Raw genomic sequence first — 17,709 nt, 5'->3', positions numbered from 1 at the left:
CGGGACATGTCCGGGACATGTAGGGGACATGTCCGGGACACGTCCGGGACATGTCCGGGACACGTCCGGGACATGTCCGGGACATGTCCGGGACATGTAGGGGACATGTCCAGGACATGTAATGGACACGTCCGGGACATGTCCGGGACATGTCCCCTACATGTCCCCTACATGTCCGGGACATGTAGGGGACATGTCCGGGACACGTCCGGGACATGTCCGGGACATGTAGGGGACATGTCCGAGACATGTAGGGGACATGTCCGGGACATGTCCGGGACATGTAGGGGACATGTCCGGGACACGTCCGGGACATGTCCAGGACATGTAGGGGACATGTCCAGGACATGTAGGGGACATGTCCGGGACATGTAGGGGACATGTAGGTCACATGTCCGAGACATGTAGGAAACATGTCCGGGACATGTAGGGGACATGTCCGGGACATGTAGGGGACATGTCCGGGACATGAAGGGGACATGTCCGAGACATGTAGGGGACATGTCCGGGACATGTAGGGGACATGTCCGGGACATGTAGGGGACATGTCCGTTACATGTAGGGGACATGTCCGTTACATGTAGGGGACATGTCCGGGACATGTAGGGGACATGTCCGGGACATGTAGGGGACATGTCCGAGACATGTAGGGGACATGTCCGGGACATGTAGGGGACATGTCCGGGACATGTAGGGGACATGTCCGGGACATGTAGGGGACATGTCCGGGACATGTAGGGGACATGTCCGGGACATGTAGGGGACATGTCCGGGACATGTAGGGGACATGTCCGGGACACGTCCGGGACATGTAGGGGACATGTCCGGGACATGTGGGGGACATGTCCGGGACATGTAGGGGACATGTCTGGGACATGTAGGGGACATGTCCGAGACATGTAGGGGACATGTCTGGGACATGTAGGGGACATGTCCGGGACATGTCCGGGACATGTAGGGGACATGTCCGGGACATGTAGGGGACATGTCCGGGACATGTGGGGGACATGTCCGGGACATGTAGGGGACATGTCTGGGACATGTAGGGGACATGTCCGGGACATGTAGGGGACAGGTCCGGGGCACGTCCGGGTTATGTCCGGGACATGTAGGGGGACAGGTCCGGGACATGTCCGGGACATGTCCGGTACATGTCCGGGACACGTCCGGGACATGTCCGGGACATGTCCGGGACATGTAGGGGACATGTCCGGGACATGTAGGGGACATGTCCGGGACATGTCCGGGACATGTAGAAGACATGTCCGGGACATGTCCGGGACATGTAGGGGACATGTAGGGGACATGTAGGGGACATGTAGGGGACATGTAGGGGACATGTAGGGGACATGTAGGGGACATGTAGGGGACATGTAGGGGACATGTAGAGGACATGTAGGGGACATGTCCGGGACATGTAGAAGACATGTCCGGGACATGTAGAAGACATGTCCGGGACATGTAGGGGACATGTAGGGGACATGTAGGGGACATGTAGGGGACATGTAGGGGACATGTAGGGGACATGTAGGGGACATGTAGGGGACATGTAGAGGACATGTAGGGGACATGTCCGGGACATGTAGGGGACATGTCCGGAACATGTAGGGGACATGTAGGGGACATGTCCGGGACATGTCCGGGACACGTTCATAAATGCAGTTATTTTGAAATTAGTCTCATCTTGCTTTAGCAAAAAAATCAACTCTCTACAACTTCGCGTTTAGATTTTAGCCCAAATTTCATCTTTACGTGTTACCCCTGTTTACCCTATTAAATGACGGAATTTTTAAAAATCCTTCATTTGGGTTAAGCTTTAGGTTATTATATTTCAAATAAGCTATTGAAGATTTTGTATCTCTAATAGTTTATTTTTAATTTTTAATTGAACTTTTTGCGCGCACTGCGAGAGTGGAACGGTAGAAAATGGCGTCACTTTTTTGTGGTGGCTGCCATGGTTTATAGATTTATAAAACGTTATCATGTCAAAAAAATTATAATAAACTTGGTAATTTGAACTAGATATATCCTAGTAAATTTTTATGAAAACTTCTCACCCGTTTTCGAAAATTTGATTTTTCAAAACGAAAACTTAAAATTTTTTTAAAATTCGAAAATTTAGTTTTTCAAGTTTTTCAATATTAAAAATATGTAGGTAAATGGAATTATACAATAATAATAATTTTTATAATCAACAACTGAAAACCAAAACTTCACAAAAATTCAATATTCCGTTTTCGAAAATTGGATTTTTGAACAGCAAAAAATTTCAAACCCTTTTTAAAAATGAAAAAATTAATTTTTCTAAATATTATTTTTAATTGAAATTTAAATAATAGAAATGCTTTTGTATAAAAACGTTGAAATCAAACTATTCGTTTATGTGAAATTTAGAATTGAAACAAAAATGTTACCGTTAATAAAATAATTGAAAAAAAAAACTTTTTCATCAAAAGAAAGACCTAGATTGAAAAGTACCTTCCATTTGATTCTTTACAAGGATTTTCTCTTATTGAATAATGTTTCTTTCCAAAAATGATTTGGTTCCACTGAAATCTTTATAGATTCATTTCTTTAAATGCTCTTTCTAACGGCTTGTCATACTTACACTATTTTTTTAAACAACAAAAATAATATTTTTGTTTTGGATTTTTCAAACAAAATTTTATAAAATTTTGATTTGTGGAAAACCTACCAATTTTAAAATTTATTTTTTAAAACGAAAATTTAAAATCAATTTCATTCATGGTTAGTTTTCTTTAAAACGGTAAAACAATAATAAATTAACAATATTTTATTCTACTTGCAACAAATAGCCATTATAAGAGTTGAAAATATAATCTTGTTTAGGTATATTGACAAATTTGCCTAATTTTCCATGAATTGGAATTTTTGGACATCCAGCTTTCAAATTTTAAATGTCAGTAGACAAGCACAATAATTCGCTATTCATATTCAACCAACAAAATACTTTCATGAATAACCAGTTCATTTGAATTAACATGGAAAATAAATCAACCTAAGAATCGGATATAACTCTATTCATGCCACAATAACTAATGTAGAGAGTTAAAAGTGCGTGCGAGACAAATAAATCTTTACTTATGAACATTTATAGTTGTTAGTTAAGATATATTACTTTCCCCAAAACAATTTTGTAGAAACATACACACAACTTTATGCATTAATATATATATTTTTTTTTTTATTTTGCAAAATCATATTTCTTGAGATAAAAATAGAGCCCGCAGCTATTCAGCTGCGTGCCATAGATTAAACTCTTCAAAAACTTGAATTTTTGTTGTTATCTCTCTTTGTGTCAACATTGGCAGTATGCCATATTATTGTTGTTGCAGGTGTTTCATGAAAAATAGGTTTGATTTCAATTTGATATTCAACCAACTACAATTTTATTTGGATTAGGTTTGTTGTTTAAATTGAAATATATGTTTCCGTGGTGTAGCGGTTATCACATCTGCCTAACACGCAGAAGGCCCCCGGTTCGATCCCGGGCGGAAACAGAAATATTTTTTTTTGAGAAATTGTTTTAATTAATAAGTACTCTTAATTTAAGTACAGGGAAAGTTAAATTAACAAAAAAAAAATATTTTCAAAAATTATTTGATAAAATATATTTTTTGTATTTTTTTTCTAAATTATAGGTACTAATATACTTATTACTATAATTTTTGTTTTTGAATAATTTTTTTGTGTTACGCAATAGTAAATGATAAGAATATTTGAAGAAAAGGAAAAACAACTAGAAATTGATTTCGTGTTAAAAAATAAGTTGAGATTTTTTAGAAATATAAGAAAAAAAAAGTTAGAAAGTGCACATAATTGAAATTAAGACAAAAAAAAAAAATAGTAATAATTTTTGTATAGTAATTTTCAAAAACAAAAGTTTCAAAATAACTAAAGAGAAACCTTAAAAAAAAAACAGATTATAACATTAAAGTAATTGTAATTTGATTTTTTTTAAGAATTTAATATAGAAATGTACAAAAAAATAAAATGTGTGTTTTTTATAACAAAATTCTGCTTTCAATTTCTTGTATAAAAGGAATTTTTGGAAAAAAATTAAAAACCGTTAGAGCGTTTTGTTCAACAATTTTTTGTTGTATAAAAACTTTACAATATTTTTCTATAAAATGTTGGTATGCCATTTTTAAGAAAATATTGATCAACAAAGTTCCAAGAAAATTCATAAAAACCTTTTTCAAAATATTGATTCAGAAAAAATTAAATTTTTTTTATAAGATACATTTTCGAAATACAGGGTGATTCAGGAGCAATGTGCCAAAAAGTTAGTGTGTGTAGGTTGGGTTGAGACAAGAAAAAAATTGTGTGAGACTACCTACTAAATAAAATGCACGACTGGGTCGCACGTACTTGCTCTTGTAGTTCAAAGTATCGTTATCTTAAATATCTATTGGAAATTTAAGATTTCGTTTAGTGTCGAGAAAAAATACAAAAAAATGAAAGTTAAAAAAATTACATTTAAATTTATTTTTTTCAAAAACCTTTTAAAAATTTTTTTTCAAAAACTTCTTTTTAATTATGTCTATAAATTTTGAATAAAATTGACTTATGCTTTGATGAAATTTATAAACTTTAAAAATATGTCAATTTTTGAAAAACGGCAACGCCATATTTCCGTTCTCCGCATTTTTTGAGAATAACTAAAAATGCAGTTTTGTTAGAATCAGTAAGAGTATTACGTACACTAAATTTAATCAAAATCGTTAGAGCCGTTTTCGAGAAATTTGCAATACCTCGAAAACGTTATATGGGAGATATGCGTTAAAACGGAGATATTAAAAAAATAAAAAAAACGGGTCTAGGGAATTACGTAAAAGTCATCTGTACCAAGTTTCAAGCAAATCCATCCATCCGTTTAGGCCCTAGCTCGATGTACAGATGGACGTACAGACGCACAGACGCACAGACCGACGGACGGCATGACGAAAACCTCTTTTTTGATCTTCTCCATTATCGTAATGTTGGTTTTGATTAAAACCTCAAATTTTTTTTTTTACACGAAACCAATACTTGCCCTATAGATACGGTGACCATTCGTCCCGGTTTACCCGGGACTGTCCCGTTTTTGTACAGCTTGTCCCGGGTTTTTATTCAAGAAACCCGGGACGTATAAGTGTCCCGTATTTTGTAATTTGTCCCGTGATTGTCCTGTATTTGGATATTCTCTGATTTTTGTATTCAATATTTTAAATACTTTGTACGGAAAATAAGAAAACATTGGGTGGAAATTAAAATTTTTTTAATTTTTCGGATAAACCTTTCAGCCTAGTATGTTGCTGAAGCAAAATGAAAATTTTTCTGAATCGTCAAAGTCAAAAAACTTTTGCTGCAAGAAATAAATGGGAGTGACAAACTATTAAAAATTCTCCATATATTCTAGAACAGGTAAGAATTTCGTTACCTAAGCTGCGTATTGTGTAATTGTATGAAAATTTTCGTTTCGTCTATAGACTAGGCTAGTTTTTTTTTTAAATGTTTGTCAATTATTTAGTTCCAGCTTCTGTTTGTCAGGTTTCTACACCAGGTAAAATGTTTTCAAATAAAGAACAACATATGGAAGAGTAAAGAACCCAGATAAGTTTCAAAACTTTTAAGGACATGTTAAAAGTTGTGTTAAAGATCATACAATTTCAAAATCATTTAAAATAAAATTAAAATGTTAAAAAACAGCTCTCCCGATTTGATTAAACAAATATTTTTTAGAAGTTTTTAACAGACAAAATCCTTTTCTTGATTTCTGGTTTCGTAAACGACTTAAATGATTTTAGTAGAAACGCTTCCATAAAATCGTTTAGGAAATCTTGATATCAAAATAAGGAAAAATTATGAAAACTCATTTAAATTTTTTTTTTTTTTGAAAATCAATATTTTCAAAACGATCCAACGAATTTTTATCTGTCCCGGGTTTCGCTTCCAGAATTATGGTCACCGTACCTATAGAGCAAGTAAAAAGTTTAAAATTATTGATGTGTAGCTTTTACAAATCTTTGTCTTTCTTTAAGATACATAGTTCTTAGTTGATGACATTTTAAAAAAATATAAATTTTACATCAACAGTCTATCAATTACATAAACGCTCTTCTTTGGTATCAGGTGAAGTAGCACCTTCAAGATGTTGTTGTTGTTCAAAGATTATAATGGAATTGACGGAACAAAAAAGCAGTCACTGCAAAGTATGGAAACATACGAAAAAACTGTGAAATAAATTTTGTTATCCTTTAAGACAGTGGCGTATCCAGGAAAAATGTTGGAGGGGGCTGGAAAATTTTTCAAACATTTTTTAGAGGGTAAATGTGCGAAAAAAATTTCATTTCTTTTTATTAATCTTTGATCGAGAGTTAAATGCTGTGCTGCGGTACTGAAAGTGGTAAAGTAGCATTATACTGCTCTAGACAGATTCGTACTACTGTCTCCTCCTTTCACATTCAGAGTAGGTACCTAGTGTTTTTTCAAAGTTCTTGTGTCCCAAACAGTTTAAACAGCAAGGAGTCGTGTCATCCTTAAAAAAAAACTCTTTATTTCGTTCGAACTTTGTCATGTGCTGAATCCAAAACTGTTTACAGATTTATTCCTATCACGTCAAGAGTTTTTGGGCTTAACTCACCAATATTTTCGTTATATTCGGCCATGTTCCGCAATTCGAACGAAAGTGAATTCAAATCACTTTTCAATTTCATTTCGATCGGTTTTGAAAACTTCGAAGAAGTATTGAAGAATAAGAAGTATTGCAAACATTTAACGGTAATGTAATTGGACGTCAAAATACTAAGAAAATTATCTAAAGAATTCGGAATTGGACTTAAATCCGAAAAAATAAAAATTATTACAACCCTCATCGTCGGCTAAGGCTCTTACTCAAACAAACCCAAACAGCCGTTTCAGAATTTGGAGGGGGCTCAAGCATCTGTGATGCCTCTAAATCTCTAAGATTTGCAAACAAGTTTCAGTTAATCATGTACATTTTGATGAAATCAGCTAAATAAAAACATGATCTTGAAGGCTTGGGGGGGGGGGCTTGAGCCCCCTGAGCCCCCCCCTCCTCAATACGCCACTGCTTTAAGATCTAAACTATAAAAATACTTGCTGAACTTTGTGCTTTTTAAAAAATTGTTAAATCCTTACCAAAGTTTTCTTAAACTCAATTTTTAAATTTAAAACAATAGTCCATAGTTATATTAAAAGCTTCCAAACTTTTCAATTGAAATGTTATTTTAGTATCTATTCGACCTTAACATTCAGAAAAATACTCGAAATAAATTTCTCTAGCCTCCTAAATCCCAACCAACGCACAAAAACATAGTCTTTCTTCTTTTCCAAACAATTTTTTAAATTTCACACATGAAACAATAAAACAAAGTTGCAATAAAAACTATATAGCTACATCCTTAAACTCTATAAGAACCACTAAAATGAAATTTATTATTGTTTTTTCTTTATAATCCTGCATCCAATATAAATATCGCGTGAACTTACACAACATTTGTTTTAATTTATTTATATCCAGTAAGAAAACAAATCACGACTGCATTGCAAATTGCAAGAAATTGTCGCAGAAAAAAAAACAAAAAAGAAATCATGCCAGACGGAAAAAAAGTAATTTTCTTGTGCGTGGCCAGTTTGTTCTGCAAAAAAAGGACATTGTAAATGTTAAAAAAACTTTGCTTGTAAAACTTTTCAAAAGTAAATGGCAACAGCCAACAAAAATAAACTTTAATGAATAGAAGAATATTGGTCTCCTTTGAAATTCAAGGATAATGAAAAAGATAAAAATACAAAAAACTAACTTTTTCGAAGGAAGAAAATTTCCTTCATAAAGACAAATTTTATTTAAAAATCCATAAAATTTCTCTCCTCTTCTTTTAGTTTTTGGCTTTAATTTCCAAGTACATACTTTCATTTTCAAGAGCTTCCCCAACTCAATTCGCAGCAATTCATTTTAATTAATGAATTTCCCAAACTTTTTTCGCGTTAAAGTGCTCTGACGTAAAGTCTAATTAATTGAATTCAAATGAATTCTATTTCGTCTCAAAACCTCCCCAAAAATCTCTTTCCTTCTTTTCGTTCAGAAATTATATGAACAAAAAATCTTTTGCGATTAATTTTAATTCTTTGACTTTTTCCATCCGCCAGTTAGACTGTACTTTGACAAAATAAAAAATTGATGTTACATAATCCCTTACCATCATTAAAATAAAACTCAAATAAAACAACAACAACAACTCTCGAGGTCAATTTTACTAAATCCTGATGATGGTTCCAAACAATCGGTGCTCTTTCATTCACAAGAAAACAACCATTACCACCGTCAATGGATGAGACAAAAGTCAACTATACTCATTTTTTTCTATTTTAGCCCGCAACAACCTAAAAGGACCAAAAAGGACTTAAAAGGTCACACTATATCGTCATCGCTGGCTTTCGAGATGATCTCTGTGATGTCATCATTTGGATAAAATAAATGATTCACCTCCAAAAAAAAAGGACGAAAAAAACGAAACAAAACTACGAACTATTGTTAAAAATGTCCTGATTATTCAGCCAACTATGACAACAACTATCTTTTGCCTACACACACTTGAGATTTTTTTTTGTTTTGAAGGAGAACGAGTGAGATTTTTTTAGTCAATGACAGCAAAATATACAAAGATAGATACCAAAAAGGACCTCCAAAAGGACATAGCTATGCTCTACGAAAGTAGCAATAATAACAAAAACGTGTATAGTAAATTCCATCATAGCATAAGCAGCATCCTCACTTTGCTTCTTCTTCTTAAATTTTTTGCCATGCGCATGTCCTTAAAAAGGGTCTTCCTTGTCTATCTTTTGTATATACATTTTATTATGCCGAATTTTCACTTTCATCGCTCATCCATGGAACGAAAGTGTATAAATACCAAAGCGCCTCAGGATATCGAATTAGATCAGTAGTGCGAATTTCAGTGCCAAAAACTCCTCTCAACAAGCAAATACTTTATACTAACGGTCGACTACTACTTAAAAGCTCAAGAAATATCATCATTATTTATATTGGATTAACTCATTGGTCTCGAACGAATTATTTCTAAATAAAAAATAAAAACCGATTTGATAGTAAGTGTTAACCAATAAGACTCTTAAGGCTAACAAGTGAGTGAATGTTTAATTAATTGATGTGAGTGTGTTTTTTTTTGGTCATCTTCATCTTCATAGTGAGTTACAACATAGAATAAAAGCCTTTTGGCTGGCGAATCAAGTAGCTTAGCATCTTCAATTGGTATTTCAATTAATTTAAAAATGCAACCGAGATAAAGATTTGTTAAGTTTTTTTTAATTTTTTTTTTATGATTTTTTTGGTTATTACTTGTTTAATAAATTTTTGTGGTATCTGTCAGATATAAGTTATTATGAGAAAGGCACAACATCGAAATGGTTTAATGCGTGTAAAGTGTGTGCAATTATGTGGAATAAACTGAAGAAGATAACATAATATTTTTTTTTGAAACACTTGAGTTTTTAATGGAGTTTAATGTGGTTGAATAAATTTTGGTTAGATGAGAAAGAAATACGTGCATTATGTGACATAAGAGCAATTTTACGTATTTAAAAGGGTAACAATAACATTCAGATACCAAAAGTAATTAAATTTCAATTGATGGTACTTGTCTTGAAAAAAAAAAAAAAGAAACGGTTTGTTAACAACTTTATTGTAAAATGTTGCCTTCATTCAGAAAATAAATGTTTAGTGATTGAGCAAGCAATTTTTGTAAGCCTTTTTAAAAATATTAATGCAAATACATACTTTAAATTAGGAATGTTGTTAGCAAAAAAAAGTCAAGTTTAAAATTCAAGTCAATTCTTTGTGGTTTGATTCGTGTTCAGAAATATTAAACAAATGTTTGTTTGAATATTTTGGACGGATTTTTCTTTTCACCAAATTCAAAACCTGTAGCCTATTTTTAACCATTGTGGCCTACAGTGGTACGTTTTGTGATTGTTTTACTACAAAATCTATTTGAAAAATTAAAAAAAAAAAATTATAATATGTTGAATCTTGCCAGGAAACCTGTTGTTTATTAAATGGTGGCTAAATAATAATAACAGAATATTGAAATGTTAGATTTTAGGCTTTAAAAAAAAGTATATAAGCATTTCATTAATGAGAACGCATAGAATGAAATAAAGAATATTCTAGACAGGACGAACTTGCTCTATAGTAAAAGTTACTTAAAATGTTAAAGCATTTATAAGAAAATAATTTATTTGATTTTATTATTTATTTTTGTATATCAATAATTTTTTTAAGGAATGTATTAACAGCTTTTTTTAATGAAAACAAGCGGTTTAAATATTTTATATAAAATTGTCGTTTGATTCCTTGTTTAAAAAAGAAATAATTAAAAAGACTGTTTTGTATACATTTTCAAAAAATTAATAGAACCTACAAAAATAATTTTTAAATTGTTTAAATGGTTTACAAAAAAGTCAGAATTTAAGAAAACCGTTCTATGTTAGGGTAGTAAAGTTAAAACAAATATAATTTTTAAAAGTAGGAGTTTATTTATAGCAGTCAAAATTTCATTTTGAGCGCCTTAAGTTTTGACAAAACTTACAAAATTACCAATGTTTAAAAAAAATGTATTTTGTTAAAAATGTGTTTTAAAACTTTTTATACCTGTTACCTATATCTACTTGTTATAGACCTCCCCTTTAGTTTTTAACAGTCTTAAAAACCAATAAAAAACATCTTTTAATTAAAATAAAGTGTTTATTCATTAACTTTAATGTTTTTTGTACTAAATCTCTTCATTAAAAAAAAAAAAAATTAAAAATACTGAACAAAAGATAATACGTTCTGAAAAAACATCTAACAAAAAACCGTCTTGCCGCCCTATCGATTTCTGTTAATAATAAAACCGTTTCTATCTTAAAATTTGGAATCTTTTTGCAATAATCACAAACGTATGCTATATTTTCATCGGTTCCAAACTTTGATTACAAAAAAAAGAAAAAGTTGAGACTTTTAAATATTTCATTTAAAAAAATACAAATTTCTTTTCACACAAAAGATGACGATATATGTATACATGATACCCATATAGGTCTGCAAGATTTTGGCGGGACAGTCCCGACATTTAAGTGTCTCCCATTATTTTCCCCGATTTATAAAATATTCCGGTTTTGTCCCGAAATTTCGGTTTTCAATCAAAAACCTTCAATTGACAAATGGTATGACCACTGTAAGAATCAGTTAGAGAGAAAAAAAAAATTGTCACAATTATGTTTAATATCGCTTATTCCGGGAGCTTGAAATATCACTATTTCCTGATAAAAACAGGCAATCTGAACCAATTTTCTAAAAAAAAAAACTCCTAGTACTCTAGTATTAAAAAACTTGCCAAAAATTGGGTTCTTAAGTGTAATAGCCAAATTCAACTTCTTAAAATTTTTCGATTAAAGTATTTCTTATTAGTTTTCTACAAATTTTTCTGTTGATTTTAAAATATTGCTTTTTTATTACAAAATAAAATCAAACATTGATCTTGTATGAAAAATATTTGGTAACAAAGCATTAGAAAATATTTGGAATTGCCAATTTAATTTTTTTTATGTCTGTTGGATTCTTTCGGTCCCAATTTATCCTAATATTTAAGTCCTGTTTACCCAATTTTGATAAAATTTTATATTACAGCCCGAAGCCCCTTTGACTCAAATGTTTTTAAAAAAAGCAATTATTTCAACAAGTTTACTTTGAAATTTCAAGTAATAAAGCCACTGAGATAGAACTAGTTCCCTTCTGGGCACAAGATGCACTTTAAAATTCGTGTTTTTTGTGCAAATTGTGGACAGTCAATCCATATAAACTTTCATAAACCACACTTTTGCAACTAGGAAAAAAAGAAATCAATTAAAATGTCACACTCATTTTTTATACACCATTAAACAAAAGTTTTAAAAAATTCATTTAACTATTAATAGTTTTTGAAAAACAATTATTTCAAATTTAGTTTACTTACATTTATATAAATTTTAAATTATTTAAATATAAGTTCTTTCATTTTATAAACAGAATATTGGTCAAAAGAAAGACAACTGTAATAAATACCAAACTTGGGATAAAAGCATTTTTGCAATAAAGTTTACTTCTCCGATTTTTGCACCTTAAGTACATGTACAATTTTGAACAACCAGTTGTGAATATTTATAAGAGAACTTTTACCTATAGGTAAAGAATCAATTGGTAGGATTTTAATGGTCAGTGATAGAAATTTTATTTTAGTTGTTTAATTTTAGTATTAGAAAAAAAAAAGTTACACATACACCACAGTGACCTGTAAATCTTTCGGTTTTTAGGCATGCATGACCAAAGAAAATGTTTGCCGTCCAATATATTAATTCATAATTTCAATGTATTTCACATAATTATGTTTAACATTTGACAGTTTTTTAACTTTTTTTTAAGCAGCAAGTGAGAAGAAGAGTAAGCGGATAATAGCTTTTTTTGTTGTTTTCGATTTTTTAGTTTAGATAGTTTTTCTGGTTTTTCCACCTTATCTGGCAATCTTTAAAATATTAGCAGTTTAGCTATATCTACTATTTATTAAATCTTTCAGGCTTTAAAAGAAGCTTCTTAATTTCTATTTTCTTAATCTTTCGATACCGATGTTTTTCAAATTTTAGAATTTTTTTTCAGCCTAGTACGCTGCTTAATCGAGACGAAATTTAAAAAAATAATACATTTAAGGATTTAGATATAGATAAAAAAAAACTGCGAGAGTTATCATTCACTTTTACATTGGATTAAATTGTATAAACAAAAAAACCGCACTTCATGTTAATAAATGTGTGTTTTAAATTATTATGTACTTGAAAAACTTTTTATTACGTGATGAGTATAACATAAAACAAACACACAAAAAAAAAAAACATAAATATTTCATTGATCCATGAAATCTAATCATAAAATAACGTGATTTTGCAATTCCAAAAAGACATTATATGTATATATTTTTGTTAAACAACAAAAAAAAAACATCAAGAATATTAACTTTTTATCCTTAAAAGCTTTGAAATTATCCTCTTAACTGATTTATTTCTCTATCTTTACAGACTTGACAGTAAATTCACATTCCAGCCCCTCTAAAAGAACCTTCATTACCAGCAGAATCAACAACAGAAACCATCCGGGGAAACTCCATATAATTCACATCCGTCAAATCTAATTTAACGTCCCCCAGAAATACACACACATACACGAGCAAACACCACATAAAAAAAAACACAAAAGAAACAAAAAGAAAAACATGTCCTCCTCAATGATGAAATTCAGTTTTGTTGCTCTCTTTGTAGTCCTTTATTTGACAGTACAATGTGAAAGTCGGTATTTGCCAACAAGGGCACATGGCGATGAATTGGACAAGTTAAGGGAATTAATGCTACAGGTGAGTTTATTTAATTTGAATACGAAAATATATTTTTTAAATTCCTTTTTCTTGAGGGTGAGAATGTGTTGAAGGTTTGTAAGAATCAAAAAAGGTACTTTATTTCACAAAAAAAAAGGTAAAGGCGCCATTGAAATAGGGGGAAAAAAGCTGTAAGAAAATTTAAGGATTTCTTCATTTTATGTAGGTCAGTGTGTGTGTAATAAATACGAGGGGAAAGAGGTTAAAAAAGTTGAGAGTTTATTTAAATGTCGCAAGGACGTGACCGTTTTTTGTGAGTTATGTTAATGTAGTCACAATTTTTTTTTAAAGATTTTATTTATGGGATCCTTAGAGACAAAATGGAAAAAAAACCAAAAATTTGTTTCGTAATTTATTGGAATGAGCGATAAAAATCTTATATCCTGTGTGTTTTATTAAAAATGACCTTTTAGAAAGGCATACGTGATGTGTCACAGATTGAGCTTATGGTTGATTTTATATGCTTTGCATAGTAAAAAGGCATCTCAATATGTCAGAAGATAAGTGATATTGAAAATAAGTGTAACTTATTCTTATAGACTTAAAAATGACTATGCGACAAGATTTTACAAGGAGGATAAGAAAAATAATTTAAAATGAACCTTGATATCGAGTGGAACACGTATTTGCTCTTACATCTAATGGTATCATTTATTATTTAAATTTTAATCAGGTACGAAGTTAGAGATAAGGAGATACAACTTGACACTGTTTGGAAACATCGCATTATTTAATTAAAAATATTTTTTTTTTGTGTTTTTACCAAATTAACTTTAGCAACTCCGAATTATTCCTGGTTGTTGTAATATTGAAGTAATTTTTGTATTTGCACGTAGTAAACAATGAAATTGCTTGTAAAACGGCTATTATGAGATAATTAACAATTAGAATATTCTTTTGAGTTAAAAAACTTGAAAAGAACAAAATTTAATAGAAATTAATAACAAAAAAAGCCGGAGACACAAGGGAACCTTGACTTGGGAAGAAGTCCAGGGGAACTGAGTTCATGGAAGGTCTTCTCATTCAGTGGAAAGGAAATTTAAAGTGGAATTCGTTCCCATTTAAGGTGGGATTGAATTCCACTCATTAATGATGGGAACTTAAGAAATAAGTAATCTTTAGGGCTCACTATAGCCTAATTTTCATTGATTTTTAAATTGGCATGAATTATTTCTACTCACACTGGGTGGATTAATAAATAGACTCTAGACAAATAGTTGGCTAATGATTTCTTGTCAAATATCGAATTACATATGCCCAAAAAACAGTCACATACTGGAATAATAGTGTTAGTTAAGAAACGTTATTGATTTGGCAAAAATTTGCTATGCAATGGCTTAACCATTGCTTCATAGCATTGAACTAATTCGCTTACAATTTGGTACCAATAATATTTATGATGGCTGGATAATTTTTTTTTGCAAACTTTTCATTCAAAACGACTCAAATTATGATAGTAAGAATATATGAAAATATGTAGCAGAAATAAAAACTTAAAAGAGCGTTATGGAAAAAGCCAGATCTCAGTTTCAAGTTTTATTTTTTTTTTTAATATTTTTTAATGCTACAAAAAAAAAATACTATAATTTCTATGGTATATGAAACGTCCAAACAAAATTTCATAATAACCAATTAGGTATGCTAAAGATTTTGACTCATCAAATCACTCCTTCTCATGTATCAACAAAAACTAATAATTCGGAAACATCCGACACTGTTGATTTATTTAACATATCCATGATATTAAATTTTCGCCAGTAGGTATACATTTCTACTACATATTGACTTTCTTATACTTTTAATGTTAAAATGTATATCACATAGTTTCCGAAACACTTCGAGTGATAAATTTTCTAAGAACATGTTTCTATTTTATATGGTTTGAGAAATTGTCAAAACTATAAAATTTTTCGATACTTTAATGAATAGTAAATATTTTGTTATTTTTTCAAGCCATTTTTTTAAGGCGCTTCAAGAATTTCCAGAAAAAACGAAATCGTATAAACTTACTATAAAATAAAAGAGGTTGTCTGTAAAGCTGGTTTACAGACGATGATTTTACGTGATAACGTCGTAAAACAGGTTGTGTGCTTTTGTTTAAAATGAGTCAATTGAAGCGTTTATTTATTTCAAACAATCATAATTTACAAGAAAAAGTTAAAAAAAATTACCTTTTTTCTTTTCTCATTATATTATTTTTTTTTTTATTTTAAAAGATTACAAAAAGAATTATAACATTAAAAAGCCAAATATTTCTTCTAAAATTTTTACAATGCGCAAAAGTTATTGAAATTATTTATTAAAAACAATAATTTCTTATGAAAATAAATTGCACGACTGGGGTCGCACGTACTTGCTCTTATGCTTAAAGTAACTATAATGTTAAAGCTTTTTATTCAAGAAATTTAAAATTCGATATTTTGAAGAAATTTCATAAGTAGTATAAAAAAATTAAATCTGTTTTTATAATTAATAAAACTCCGTTTTAAAATATCTTAAAAAAAAAAAACAAATATGCCATTTTATTTCTCGTATAAAAAGGTATTTTTAGAAAAAAAATTTTGAAAATTGTAGGAGCCGTTTTTTAAAAAAATATTTTTTTATATATAAAATTTTTTAACATTTTTCAAAAAAAAAATTGGTATGCCATTTTGAATAAATAATTAATTTACACATAAAAACTAAATTTCAAAATTTTTCATTGATCCGTTTTCAAAAAATTGATTTTTCAAAAAAAAATTTTGAAATATTTTTTAAAAATCCAAAAATACGTTTTTTGAAAATTTTCTAAATTCTTAATTTTATCTTTACTTACACACGTTCGTATAAAAATTTTCATTTAAATCGGGTTAATGTTGTACGAGATATTCAGAAACGAAAAAAACCGTTCTATGACAGGTACCATTAATAACGGTACAAAAAATATTTTTTTTATTTTAAAAGTTGGCTCTTATGTGTAGTACTACACACAAAAATTTAAATCAAAATCGTTAGAGCCGTTTTTGAAAAAAATTAACTTTTCTATTTCCGGTGTATGGCAAGTACCGTTAGTTTTGGTCATAAAAAAAAATTTCAATTTCCCCTCTAGGGAATCACCAAAAACTGCTAACTACCAAGTTTGAAGAAAATCACTTCACTCGTTTAGGCTGCAGCTCCAGATAGAGACAGACAGACAGACAGACAGACAGACAGACAGACAGACAGACAGACAGACAGACAGACAGACAGACAGACAGACAGACAGACAGACAGACAGACAGACAGACAGACAGACAGACAGACAGACAGACAGACAGACAGACAGACAGACAGACAGACAGACAGACAGACAGACAGACAGACAGACAGACAGACAGACAGACAGACAGACAGACAGACAGACAGACAGACAGACAGACAGACAGACAGACAGACAGACAGACAGACAGACAGACAGACAGACAGACAGACAGACAGACAGACAGACAGACAGACAGACAGACAGACAGACAGACAGACAGACAGACAGACAGACAGACAGACAGACAGACAGACAGACAGACAGACAGACAGACAGACAGACAGACAGACAGACAGACAGACAGACAGACAGACAGACAGACAGACAGACAGACAGACAGACAGACAGACAGACAGACAGACAGACAGACAGACAGACAGACAGACAGACAGACAGACAGACAGACAGACAGACAGACAGAATTGCCGGACCCACTTTTTTGGCATTCTCCATCATCGTAATGTCATGTAAAATTGTTATCTCGAGTTCGATTTTTTTTACGAATCCTAAACTTGCCCTATAGTACCTATATCGCAAGTAAAAATCAGTATTAGACCCCTGGCTTTTTTTTATTATCTTTCGAATGAAATTTTTCAAATTGTCAAAAAAAATTTCCCCTTCCTATAATCACTACTTCGTCAAAGGTCTACTTCATGTTTTAGTTTTAGAAAACCATTTATTACCTGGTTTTGAATTTTTTTTGAATTTTTTTCAATAACATTTTTAGTGTTGTAATAAATTTATCTATCGATTAAAAAAAATTCAACTCTTTGCATTGTCGCGTTTATCTTTCAAATAAGCTATAGAAGATTTTTGTATCTCTAATAGTTTATTTTTAATTTTTAATTGAAATTTATTATCGATTTATAAGACGTTATCACGTCAAAAATCGAAAATATTCAATGTCTTTTACTTAGGTACATGCAATACGACCGACGGACGATATAA

The 17,709-nt window shown here is 31.3% G+C and overlaps 1 long non-coding RNA gene and 1 other non-coding gene across 2 annotated transcripts; both read left to right on the top strand.

Annotated features, from left to right (window-relative positions):
- The first annotated feature begins 3,448 nt into the window (after positions 1-3,448).
- On the top strand, positions 3,449-3,521 carry Trnav-aac (transfer RNA valine (anticodon AAC)). The gene has a single exon. It is a non-coding gene; the product is annotated as a tRNA-Val (tRNA).
- A 5,399-nt stretch (positions 3,522-8,920) lies between these two features.
- Positions 8,921-13,274, top strand: LOC129906463 (uncharacterized). Its single transcript, XR_008770792.1, has 2 exons — positions 8,921-9,132; positions 13,129-13,274. It is a non-coding gene; the product is annotated as an uncharacterized LOC129906463 (long non-coding RNA).
- The last annotated feature ends 4,435 nt before the right edge of the window (positions 13,275-17,709 follow it).

The sequence above is a fragment of the Episyrphus balteatus genome, chromosome 1, assembly GCF_945859705.1.
Source record: "Episyrphus balteatus chromosome 1, idEpiBalt1.1, whole genome shotgun sequence".
NCBI classification, from domain to species: domain Eukaryota; kingdom Metazoa; phylum Arthropoda; class Insecta; order Diptera; family Syrphidae; genus Episyrphus; species Episyrphus balteatus.
The sequence above is the reverse complement of the archived record's forward strand: the minus strand, read 5'-3'. Positions and strand labels throughout refer to the sequence as shown.